The sequence below is a fragment of the Ostrinia furnacalis genome, unplaced genomic scaffold, assembly GCF_004193835.3.
Source record: "Ostrinia furnacalis isolate ACB-3 unplaced genomic scaffold, ASM419383v2 OfSCF6084, whole genome shotgun sequence".
NCBI lineage: Eukaryota > Metazoa > Arthropoda > Insecta > Lepidoptera > Crambidae > Ostrinia > Ostrinia furnacalis.
The window spans coordinates 156,973-170,628 of record NW_021136323.1 but is presented as its reverse complement, the minus strand read 5'-3'; positions in this window follow the sequence as shown (position 1 = coordinate 170,628).

Below are 13,656 nucleotides of genomic sequence, written 5' to 3'. Positions count from 1 at the left end.
AAATTTCACGGGAGGTGCAATTTATTTGACGCCGAGTGTATATTCGAACAAGATGCAAGATTTAAGAGTTGCACACATTACAGTCAGAAGCACACTTCGAAACAGTGACTTTTAAAAATGGAAACGCAATTCGAAGTGAGAATAATCACGGAACGCTGCGCATTGCACTTAAATCCGGGGAAGCAGTGAAATAAATGTGCAACATTTACATTACTAAGTAGATCCGGGCTTACATACAAAGAAAGCGGGTAACGTATGGAGATCTAAAATTTTATCCGCGAACGAAATCTCAGTGGGACTAGATTACTTCCCTGGGCTGCCCGGCTGGTACTTAATGCTTGCGTTTGAAACGATCACTCTGTAAGCAGTTTGGATCCTGGATAGTATTTGTCAGCTTTTTACTATGTAAGTCAGATGACATTTTATTTTATAGGGAAATCGGGGAAAAATTTGGTATTCCATAAAAAGATAACATTGCGTTAACTTAACGTTTGCTATGCATCAGCAACTAATCGTAAAAATATTTGTGATTCGTGTACCCTGTCCAATTTTTATGGGGATTTCAATATTTAATGTACTAACCATAGTGTGTCTGAAAAATAAAGTGGAACAAGATCGTAACTAAGACGAATGTGATTATTACAAGTAATCTCTATGTATACGTTCCGTTTTCGTTTCTACAGTTTAAATTACAGTAATTTTTTCCTTATCAAACCGCAGGACCACCGATTCATACTTATTTGTAATTTTATACAAAATAATTTTACCGTACATATTAACTTTAAGACCATAATGGGATTTCAGAGACAACCTTTGAATATTGTTGCAGCATTCACGTTGACTGTTGAAGTTTTTAATTTACAAAACAATTATCGTTTGTGAAACAAAATTCCTTTTGCTCCAGCATTTTCAACGTAATCTGTAGCACAAGGTGTTCGAAATACAACGTATTGTTAACATTGCTAATTAGCACAGTTAATTGTTTAAGTTAACCGTGAAGTTTTAACGAAAAACAATTTGTAATTTTAACTAGCAGTCGGACTCAGCTGTATAAATGGACCGTGTCAGGAGACTAATTCATTTCATTAAATAGGCTACGAGATTGTCTGTACTTGATAAGCACTGAAGTGACCGGAGCATTCAAATGAATTAAATCTGCATACATTTTATAATCCTGTGGATAACTATTGTTTATCATCATCATCAGAGTGCTAACCATGAGTTTACGTTGGGTAGGTATGCTCTCTAGCGAAAATGACTTTAAGGCTGAGTTGCACCATCTTTGACAAACGTCAAAAATGTCAACCTCAATAAAAATGATTAATGTTAAAGTCACGGTTAAAGTAAGTTGGTGTAACTCGGCCTTTAATGAATGACAAATTGTACAGCATCCTTAGCGGCTACTTTCAAGAACTAAAATATTCATAATTTTTTTGACGCACTCACTAGCGAGCACACCTACCAACCTGTGAGCACACTGAATTTACCAACACAAATCGAGTAAGCCTATCGATTCCTGAAATAATAATTTAGTTGAAACAAACATGAACCTTTACTATCCCCTTGAGACTAATAGAGCGATCAGAACAACTTGATTGTGGTCAGATGATAATTTAGTACACTCCCACACACAGGAGGTTCTCTAAACTACGTTTTAGGGCTTCTTTCGTTTCAGCCAAATGACGTCCACTGCTGGACAAAGGCCTCCCCCAAGGTTTTCCACAATGAACGGTCCTGCGCTGCCCGCATCCAGGCTCTTCCCGCGACCTTTACCAGATCGTCGGTCCACCTAGTAGGAGGCCTGCCCACGCTACGTCTTCCAGCCCGTGGTCGCCACTCGAGAACTTTCCTCTTTACTTTAGGGCTTAGACAAACTAGATTATACCCCCTCATTAATAAAAAACACATAATAATTATGTTGAATACTAAACGTCACTTTAGTGTGTCATGCGAGTTTTGTTGGAAAGTGGAGTATAAAATACAGTTCCAAATTGCAAAAATCAGCAGGCTAACTATGACTTAAAGTACCTATTCACAACAAAGAGTACTTAGTCACAAAACACGAAAAATCTTTGTTACAAAGTCAGACTGAACCTATTAGCTAAGAGGTCGAACAGTGCGATGAACTCTGAACGCAGTAACTTAGTTTGTCTAAAAACGAACTTGATTTGATTTCCGCACAATCTTTAGAAGTGCACCCTCTGTATTCGCTCTACTACATTATTCTGTGACCATTTCCCGCTGAATCCGATTGCGGCTAATTTTGAACATAAACCGACGGGGCAAGTGAGGTGGAAATGTTCCTGGCGGGACGCCTGGTAAAATGGTAGGCCGAAACCGTAACCATTTTTTCGACTTTTTATTTTCAGTTAAAATTTGCCATTTAATTTTGTTCTGAAGCTTGAAAAAGCTAAAAAAAAATTGTGTATGTAAAACCTATATTATTTTCCTACTGTCCAATATCTTAGTAGCTTCGTTAAAAAACTAATACCTATTCACTGTAAAACCATAATGATTTGATAAGATTACAGTGCGATATTATAGTAGTGATTGATATAAGACTAACGGATTTAGTGATTTATAAAGCCATCCCATCAGCCCATACGCAGTCTAAAACAAATCTCGGCTGAAACAGAAACTAAAACCAGTATTTTGGCCGAAACCAAAAGCTTCGGCCAGACACTAGTTCCCAGAGTGCTCCATCGATTTTCCCCTTCTGTGGGCAGTGTTGCAATAAAATTAAAAATGACATCTTAAAGCGGACGGGTTCTCCGAATTATTCAGCGCCAGATCCCGAATTGGAACGATGATGTGTTAATTTCGGCTTTCGGATCTTTCCAGATAATGTGTTCCTACGTAGTTTATAGAAATTCTAAGCTCGTGCCAACTAACGTACCACATTGTTAATTTATATTTTAGGCGTAACATTTAAGGTTGTAGTAAATTTCAAAGGATTAGAACGTTGACCCCGTCCGTATTTATTAATCTATAAACTTGTTACATAAAGGTTAAACTTGTGAATTGATAATACAGAATATTTAAGGAAACTTAAAGGAAATTCGTAAAAGAAACTTTTCATTGAAACACCGTAAAACCTCTTAACAATGCTTCCTTTAAAGAGAATCGATAAGTCATATTCTATGTGTAACTTATTTTTTTAGTTTCGTTTAGTTTTCTTAATTCCTTTCTCTCTCAATTTTATTTTGAACATAAAAATATCTATCACTCAATTGTATTTTGAATAGATACGAAGAGATTGTATCTTGCAGTGATTATAGATATTAATCACAAATTATTTAAATTATGAATAGTCTGTGATTAATCCCGACAGTAAATAAAATAAAATAAAAAATTGCGTGTGAAACCGCGTGAACAGTCTATCCAATAATATTTATGGTATCCATACACATGTATAGCTTTTAGTATGGATGAATACAACTCTCTCTCCTTCGTTTTCTCGGAGTGATTGATGAATCACAAGTCATCCAATCACTCAAGCTAACGCGGATTTAACACGCCAATCGATTTAAAAGGCATCGATACTAGAAGATATCTGGTATCATTACGGTAGTACATTTTTCAATAAAAGTTCGTCTGATAGATACTCGTACCTAATAGGACTCTCAAAGTTATTCGTGATTTTTTATGTTTTTTTTTTACAAGGAAGTAAGTAACTAACTAGTACATTACTACTTAATTATTTGCATCTACTACTAACTGAGAATAATTCTTTTGGGTCTAGTCACGAAGTCATAAAAGTAATTTAGTTTTGGTAATAAAACTTTTACAAAGCGCTCTACTGTTATGAAAAGTTTCAAAGGAAAAACAAGTTTTCACTAGTAATTTGTACCCCAATTTGACCATCTGGATGTTTGGCATTAAATCGGATTATCGGACGCATTTGCAAAATCTAATCCCATGGAATGAGGCTGGGTATGCATTCAGTATACAGTCATTTAGTAAAGTTACTGTACAACGGTTATTTTAACTTAAAACTACATTTATATGAAAGTAGTTTTCCGTCGAAACATTAAGCTTGCAATGCTCCAGTGCAGTACAAATCCAGCCTAGTGCAGTACAAATACTCATCCGAATCCGTTTATACAAAACATTTCGCTTACCATTGTGAGCATTGAGATAATTTATAGCGCCATAACCGTAATGAGAAACAAATTAGTCGGTATTTTTGCTCTAATTGTATGACTATGCTAAAACGCTTTTATGCGATTCCGTTTAACAGTTTAGTGCATTAACTTTATGGAAGCTAATCTACTAGAATGAACAGACTCTTGTTCTCTTATTTTTTTCCAATCACTAGTAAAATTCATTTTTTTAGAGAAGTTTAGGTAGGTACTGTGTACTGTCCAACGGTGGACATTCTCACGTACGTACACGTGAAACGTAACCAAATGAAAACTGAGGTGAATATTTTCTACTACGCTCAATCAGATTTTGTAGTCACACAGTTTTCACCAATGATTGTAATATAAACCTTTGTTATTAATAGGTATCTTCTACAGGTTAAGTTATGTAGAAGATAGCGACATACCTACATTTATGTTACACCCAACTTCTCCCAAAGCTAATTCCTACAGTACACATCAGTAGAATTGCTTAGAAATTGTTGTCTAAAGTTGCAACTTGAAGTTTGAGAGTCTTAATGTGTGCACACCATCCTGCTTTATGCATATCACCCAAATTACTCCAAGACTGCAGTTTCTAGCGGGCGGCTTGCAACTCTCATAGAGCTTAAGCAACAACGATATAGTACTTGGGACGTTATGCCTTGAGTTGTTTTTTAATACGTTCACTAAGATTTTGAAAGCGAAACATTGTGTAAAAAGCTGATTCATCAATCAGCAGAAACTAACTATTGAAAACTGTTAATTCGATAGATAAAAGTTACCCTTGAAGTCTAAAACACGATTGAGTTTATTTAATCAATAAGGTCTCCGGTGATACGATGTGACGTATGCTAATTTTACGTTCTACTAATAAGTTCGTCTCCCTTATAATGCTACACACACTGGTGAATATAAGACACTCCCATACATTTTACTAATTCAAACAAATCTATACAAGCTAGCTTCTGCAGCATCTGTTCAAAAGACCTAGATTTGGGTATCCCGGCACAGCTTGTGCGATATATTGAACCTTTCACACTAGCAATATCGAGGAAACGTTGTAAACGATACATTCTAAGCTCGTTACGTAAAACATCGACGGGTAAACGAGTGAGTGACTGCCTCGTGACACTGGCTGACGTAGGCAGCCTAGATACTCATATAAACGGGAGAAATGCCAATGCAAATCGACGAATAGAATCTGGCTATTTTTATGGAAAACCGCGGATATCCACAAGTATGTACATACTTATCGACTTACAACTACTTGAAATGATCAACACAAGATGTGTAAAAATGCTTGTGTGACACGTGATTTGCCTTATAAATGAAAAGGACTTTTCTGGGAGGTTCTTAGGCGCCAGTTTAGTTTTAGCTAGGCTCAACAAATACTATCTCACTCAATTTGCATGTGGTTTTTAACCGACTTCAAAAAAGGAGGAGGTTATATGTTCGACTGTATGTATTTTTTTTTCTATGTATGTTCACCGATTACTCCGTCAATTGTGGACCGATTTTCAAAATTATTTTTTTGTTCGATAGGGTACACTTCTGAGGTGGTCCCATTGTCACCAAGTCAGGATCTGATGATGGGATCCTATGGAAATCAAGGGCAACCCTCAAATTTTATAGGCACGTACATCGTTTTTCAAACTTTTTCTTAAGTTATTCAAGTATTTGCTCCTCCACCGACTCCAAGATTATGAAACGGTGCCAAGATTATGAAACATGTAAAGTTTACCTGCACCGACTCCAAAAGTAACAATCATTGTATACCTACATAAATATTAATTCGTCCTAATAAATAAGTAGGAAATTAGTAATTATTTTTCTACTTTTTAGTGTAGGTTTTTTGGAGTCGGTTTTTACATAAATGTAACGAAGAAAAAATAAAAAACAATTTATAAATTATTTTAAACCATTCAACTGGCACTATTGTTTTTGTCAGTAAAATGTATTTTTGACTTTTATAAAAATACACAAATTGAAATTTTCCTTCAAGCTTATCCAAACTCAAATACCTCACAATTTGGAATGTTACAAGTTCTGTCTTCTAAGTCTTCCGGGTCTAAAGAAAACATAATATCTCATCATTTATCCTTAACATTTCAAGTATAAGCCAACGGACTGAATAAAATTTTACACAGCTTACAAAGAACGGCGCCATCATTTTCATATCTTTCTCTCACCTTGTTCACGATTATTAAAGGCAAAGAAATTCTCTCAGTGTAAATTCTTTGAAGTGACATAAAAATGTTCCGCGGAGTAGAAATGGCGAAAGTGTTTGACCTTTTTATTGGAACCATTCCTCAGTTTTGTGGCCAAATCTCTGATTTATACGTTTCAGATTGTTATGTTGTTTATACCAAGATTTTTGCCGTGTTTTATTATGCAATAAATATCGGTTAGCTTGACGTTCGTTTTAAGCACTGCCGCATGCCGGCCGAAATAACAAAAGCATTTTTGTTTGCGAATGAAGTAATTAAAAGTAATATTTCGCTGCATTCTGGGCATTACTCGTTAAAATAGAATGGTCATTAAAATTTAACGATGTACGACGCTATTTTCGAATTTACTGATTTATGATCGTGTATTAATTCGTGCCGATAATCCAATAAATCCTTAAATCTAATTATGTACTTACTCATTTACTGATCTGTTACTAGTTTTGTTACAATTCTGATACTGTACAAAAGTGTAAAAAATAATTGCCCTCCCTTTATTGCATTTCATCAGTCATGTTGTTATCCCGAGACAACTCCACTTCAAAATACTACGCTATAATCAATTGTAGTATTAATCTTCTTATCGCTAAATGCGAGTGTGTTTGTACAATCCTAGACGATTGCCAAATAGAATGAGACGGACAAAAACAATCTTAACCAAGCATCACTAGTTTTATTTTCCTAGCAAGTCTAGACACACACAATTCTATAGTTACGTTTTCTTTTACCCAAAAAAACAACACGACACTAAAATGGATAGAAAAGTTCAGAGGATATGCGAGTTTGGCCACTATCTCTTTATATTAAGGGATAATACCTCTCCGATAAAGATTCGTTTATCCGGAATACTTATCTCAAAGAGGTCGTAAAAAATATTACCACGCTACCTAATTAACTTACCCTTGGCTACAATGAAAACATAGCGATAAGTTAATGACAATTTTCCTTATTTTCCTTATATCTAGGATTATACCGTAGATGGAAAACCTACTCCATTTTTATTAAGCAATCCGGATAGTAGTAGGTACAAGAAGACATTAATTGTACGAGTAAGGCCCTCCATACATGGACAGCTCGAGCAGTTAACCAGTGATAAACATACACGAACTGTTTTGCAGTCATAGTCAATTGAAACACCGTGCTGTCAATCGCCCAAAGCAGACTGATCTGCTCGAGCGGTTCCGTGTATGTTTGTACATAAAATAACTTTGGTTTGTTATGCAGTCGTAGCTTGAAAGCTGTCGATACTAGCTTCTCCTAGCTGTCCGTGTAAGGCGGGCCTAAATCTCGTAATTTATGGACCTGCCATTACATTAATTAAGTCACATCAAACAAACAACGAAATTACTAGAAATAAGACTTTTTTTCTCTCTCTCGAAAAGATACACAAGCATTAAGTTGCTTACTTTGGGGCTAGCTGGCGCTGTGTGAAATTGTCCAAAGTAAAAAAAAAAAATAAAAAAAATAAAAGAATCAAGAATGAAACAAATATTTTTAAAAGTTTCCACAACCTGTGAAGCGAACCGATAATCATCGATTATTAAACATGAATAAATAATCAAGTTTTCGCATAACTGAATAAAATATGGCCGCATTCGATAATGATCAATAGAATTGTTTTGTGATCTAATAAAATTATTTTTTGTACTTTTTGACTTTCAACTATTGATCCTTGGGGATTTTTACTTTATCTTCTACTAGCTTTCCGCCCGCGGCTTCGCCCGCGTGGAATTTTGTCTGTCACAGAAAAACTTTATCGCGCGCGTCCCTGTTTCAAAAACCGGGATAAAAACTATCCTATGTTCTTTCCCGGGACTCAAACTATCTCTATGTCAAATTTCATCAAAATCGGTTGCGAGGTTTAAGCGGGAAAGCGTAACAGACCGACAGACAGACAGACAGAGTTACTTTCGCATTTATAATATTAGTTGGGATAAAAATGTGATTAAATAACAAAACATTATATCCCCAAGGGTCCTCTTCAGTGCGATAAAAAATAGCCTTTTAGGACTATAAATTGCCTATCTTGCATCGATAAAACTAGTAAAACTCTAATAAATAATTGCTAATGGCCCATTTAGTGTGTACAAAATCACAAATACCCATACAATAAATAAAGAAGTGTAGAACTGGGATCGGATTTTATGAGCCTTTGGTTGTCTGACATGGTTCATTTAAAAAGAATGTAATTTCTTTTATTTTTAGAACAATCAGTTTGACTAAATCTTGAAATATTCTACTAACCGAACTGAAAACTCCCAGTTAGGAATACCTATCATTAAGAAAAATAAAGGTTGTCAGGACTACGGAACCCTAAAAATAAAAAACCCTACGTTTTCTAAAATGTTAAAAATTAAACCAACTTCAAAAGGCACAAAAAGAAGTTGTTAAAAAACAATTGCGTGCCAGCAAATAAATAATGTTAACTTTATTTAAACTCTTTTGTAAATCAGTTAAAAAATATGCATGGATTTTTTTTCCAAATACGCATTTGATGCAATGCGTAATCGCCATTATTCGCTACGTTTAATAAGCGCTGCAAAAACTTTTCCTTTGGCATTATAAAGCAATATAAAATCCAAAGCCAGAACACATAAAAAGTACAACTTTCTGAATATAATGTCTGGTGATTGGAAGCAGGTGTGCAAGCTAATTATAAAATTTCTTTCACTCTTGCTTATTAAATTTCAAGTTTCCTTTTATTGTCATCAGGGAGTCTTTTCATACGGTATTATCATAATCAGTACGTTTATCTACTTATCTACATGGCCATTATGTGTAAATTAGTTTAAAAGAAACTACTATTAATTTAATCATAATTTTATGTTTTCTTAAACAGATTAATGTGATACTGAAATTAAACGTTTTATCAAGCAGATGCAAGTTGTAAAAAAAATCTATAGGTCTTGTTGGAAAAACCTTGACGCAAGTTCAAAATATAGGTGACTTCTTTTTATATGTCACAGGCACACACATTGCTTAAGTAAAATTACCTATTTGGCTGGCTTTTGTTTACTTTTCCGCTTTTCGTGCGTTAAATGGCACAATTAGGGTACAGTCACATCAGATTCGGACTTTGCTTACATTTTTGTTGCAAAAACACATCTATTACAACAACAATAAGTGCTACAAGGTTCACTGTATTGTTCGACCTGTACTACCATAGGGTTTACAGTATTTTACCGTCCGTACAATCTCGAGTTACAGCAAAAATTGGGCTCAGTTGGCCGAAACACGTGTTTGCCCAGATTGGATTATGGTTCGTACACTGTTTGCTTAATTTCTGAACAAACCGAATCATTTAGTGCCGCGAGCGAGAAAAATGTTGCATTCAAAATATTTCACGATAAAATCGAAATAAAATTCATGAAACGCTCGCCTCTGTTTGCACGTTTCGTAGAATACTCGTGTATTATTAAAGTTGATTTCGAAAACTAGTTTTCGTTACTGGAAATTTTTCTCCAATAAAAATTTTCAGATTCGTACCTATTTCATTTTGTAGCAACTATGCAATTTGGAACTAAAAAAAATTAAAAAAAGTTTTATTTCACATTTTAATTCTGGAAAAGAATCTGCTCTCACAGGTTGCATGACAAATAGTGAATTTTGATCCAAACTAATATTTTTATTGAATCAAATCCTAACGTTTTTTGAATGTTTATTTTTTTATCCACAACTACTGTGTTTAAAATAACTGTATTTATTGTACCATTGTGATTTAACAATGATTTATTTATTGGTTAAAAATCTGACGATATATGAATAAATATGGAGACTAATTTATGTAAGCCTAGGTATGAGTGAGGAAACACTAATCATCCTTCAATTTTAACAATGTTTCAAATATTATTCAAAAAAATCGCCTTAACCTACTATTTCAGTTTTTGCCGACATCTTCCTTACACCCTTTATACCGTCATTCAATAAACATTTCCCGCGTTTTTGTTTCCATAGCTCGAAATACTTCCATTGATTCTATTTCTTCTATTCGCCAAAGAATGGCACGCATTTGAGCCGTATGTACTACTCTTAAGGGCGGGTCTAAAAGTTCGTAGCGCCTTAACGCAGTGTACACACCAAACCCACCGAAAAAAAAATTATATTTTTTAAAATTGAAAACATTGTCGGTACGTCGGCGGGTTAGTCGGTTATCTCGGTCAAATTATAAAAAATCGTTAGTGGCAACTTTTTTGCCAATTGCTATTAAATCTCAACGTGACAGTCACTATGATACTCTTGTGTAGAAAGGTGACGTGTGTTGTCAGTATATTCTTTTTTTCTACTTTCATGGTCACTAACAGATTTTATTGTGTTGTATTTCTCAAGTGTCGGCGGGCAAATGAAAGAAGCAGCAGACATGGCGCCGACAAGTAGCCATAAGTCGCTGCGCAACACGCGCTGGTAAAGTCGTTGACATAATTCCTTTGAAACAAAGCCACCGACAGCCGCCGCTGTCGGCGGGCTTAGTGTGTAGAGTCCCTAAGGCTAAGGCCGAATGGGCAGCCATAAAAATAAATAAAACTTTGGGTGCGGTCTTGGTTTTTATCAGCAATGGGGCGAAGGAAACACGTAGGGTCAATACTGTAACTCTCTTTCCATTTTAGTTTGTTGTAAATCGAAGGCCTGAAATTTGTGGTAGGTTCGGAAATGCTAAATTATTTAACGGGTCGCATCGCATTTTTATTATGCTATACATTTTTTATTAAAATTATCAGGGTCAACTCGATTTAAAAAAAAACTTTAGGTACCTACTATTAAGTCGCTAAGAACATTTTTAATTTTGTTACTAAGCACCAATTTTCCTTGAGCGTTTAGTGCCAAAGTGTGAGTCGAGAATAGGTTTAGGATTTCCAAAAAAAAAAAACATCTCAATTGAATCAATTATGTCCCCTAAATGTGGACTTAGTGAATTGTCATAATTTCTTGTAAATAAAAATACAGTCAGACTAAGAAACTTCTTCATTCCCAAACGTTGATTCAAACGGGTGGTTCTTCATGCAACATGTACATATTAATGCACGAATCTGTATGACATTTACTCAAGGTATACACTGTCTCAGACAGAAGACGTCTCATTACACTTGGGTATTTGACTTGAACACTAAAGTTTGTTTTACGCTTCACTTACATAAGTAATTCTGTCTCCTCTTTATACAAATTAAGGTTGCTTTGTCTGAATTGTAAATGCTTTGGGTAATTTTTCTTGTTGTAAAAAATGCTTTGGTATTCATTGCTAGTATAAACTATTTGGCTTTGTGACGTTATGGCAAAATTAAGTTAAGTACTTTAGACATTATATTGCTCAGATAATAAGAATTGCTCGCCTCCTTGCCTCGCAGACACGCTTTTATTTTTGAAAAATAATTAGTTTTTACTTATTTTTATTTTAAGCTAAGACATCTTATAATAAAGAATATAAGATATTCATTTAAAAAGCAAAACATAACTTATTTTCTATTAAATTTCTTGTTTTTTTATCACCGCGAAAAATAATAAATAGCCAGGTAATAAAAAAATGCTACCTCCAGATAATTTCTGTAGTTGTTTTCCTAAGTCTAGATTTAAACAAGTTTAGATAGGCGTAATCTTAACAATGCCCAAGTCCCACGAATCTTCAAGTGAAACCAACCCAAATCCATCCAAGCCCCGTAAAATAACGCAGAATAAGATTTTCGGGATAAGCTAGTTTATCTGCGAAGACAGATTTTCTGCCGGCAATAAATTCTAATCTAGCACAATTTTTGCTGGAAAACTTGGAACAGGTGACTGATGATTAAAAAGTTTTCGTTTGAAAGATATTTATTGGGCGGATTATCCCTTCGGAGATAAACGTTTTTCTCAAAGTTTTATCTCATCCGATTTAAGTTTAATTTGTCATGTGATATATACGGCTACGTCTAGGCGTGTTTGAGATTGAGAACTTGGCCAACTAACTTATGATGTTTTACGACTCTGCGATCAGCCATAAATATTATATTCTTTTATGTTAAAATAGGAAAATAAGCTTTCAGAATGGCATTTGGGACCAGTGTGCTTACCTACCATGAGATTACGTTAGGTGTGGTCGCTAGCGAATGCGCCTAAATTTCTATGAAGATTTTAGTTCTTGATAGTAGCCGCTAGGGGCGCTCTACAATCTGTCATACATTTATTGTATTTTTTTACGCAGTCACTAGCGTGCACGCACACCTAACATAAACTCATGGTAAGCACACAGTTGATTCATTACGCTCAAGGAATTAAGCTCAAATAAGAAAAAAACAATGTCGTCCAAAAATAGACGGTGAGGCAGAGTGAAAAGATTTCTCAGTTTTAAATTCCGTTTCCTCAATATGTCCGACACAAATGTTACCTTCTTACTAACTCAGTCCGTATCGTTATAAATTAGGAAAATACTCGTATGTTTTATGTATCGTAGAAAGCATATTAAAATTTTATAATTCTTGAAGATTTTAAAACAGTCGGAAATAAATAAAGAGGAATAAGAAAAAAACTTATATTTAAGTTAAAGTTTCCCTTTTTTTTCTCATAGTGCCAAGAGCCAAGTCAACTTTCCAGAATTATTTTCACCAATGAAAACAAAAACAGACTGAGTCGAATAACTAGACTATTTCCTTCAGTGACTTATTTTGTTTAACGTTTATATTTCTGTGACTCAAAACCTCAAATTTCTCGAGTCGCTGAAACTCTTTGTAATTAAAACCAAAAGTGGAGTTTCTTTGCCATGACTTTAAGTTTCAGTGTTCTTGAAATTTTGCTTCGAAATTCCAAGAAAGTTCTTCAAAATTTCATGCAAATTCATCTGGTTATATTTTTAGAGAACATAACATTCACGACCTAATATTAAAAACGGTCTGACCTTATTTTAGAATAAATCCAGTGGCAACTGTACAAACTTTAGAATGTATAACTTAACCTATTCCCCACTACTATAACCTTTCGAGAACCCTCGAACAAATTATGTACAATTTACGATTAGGCTACCCAACGATCGTATGTTAATATTAAAGTTATTTTAGCTTCACTGCGTAAATTTTTAAAAATATTACTTACATCAAACAGAAGTAAATATTCTGTTACATAAATACAAAAGTAAATAACTAGCTCGTGGTTAATCTTTATGATCTTATTACCTACATAAGTGACAATCAGACCTAATTTCGTTGATCGTAAAACGTAGACTAATTAAACTTTTTCGTAGAAACAAGTTCTAATTATTTTACATTCGTAATAATATCATTCAGGGTTTATTTGATAGACCTTTAGACCTTCAAAATTACGTCTTTCTATTTGCAATCGTATATTTT